Consider the following 347-nt stretch of genomic DNA (forward strand, 5'->3'; position numbering starts at 1 on the left):
TGAATGGTTGAATGGTTGAATGGATGAATGGATGAATGGATGACTGGATGAATGGATGACTGGATGAATGGATGACTGGTTGACTGGATGAATGGATGACTGGATGAATGACTGGATGAATGGATGGATGGATGAATGGATGAATGGATGACTGGATGAATGGATGACTGGATGACTGGATGGATGAATGGATGGATGAATGGATGACTGGATGAATGGATGAATGGATGGATGGATGGATGAATGGATGACTGGTTGACTGGATGAATGGATGACTGGATGAATGGATAGATGACTGGATGAATGGATGAATGACTGGATGAATGGATGGATGGATGAATGGATGA

The sequence above is a fragment of the Chelon labrosus genome (assembly GCF_963514085.1).
Source record: "Chelon labrosus genome assembly, chromosome: 1".
Classification (NCBI taxonomy): domain Eukaryota; kingdom Metazoa; phylum Chordata; class Actinopteri; order Mugiliformes; family Mugilidae; genus Chelon; species Chelon labrosus.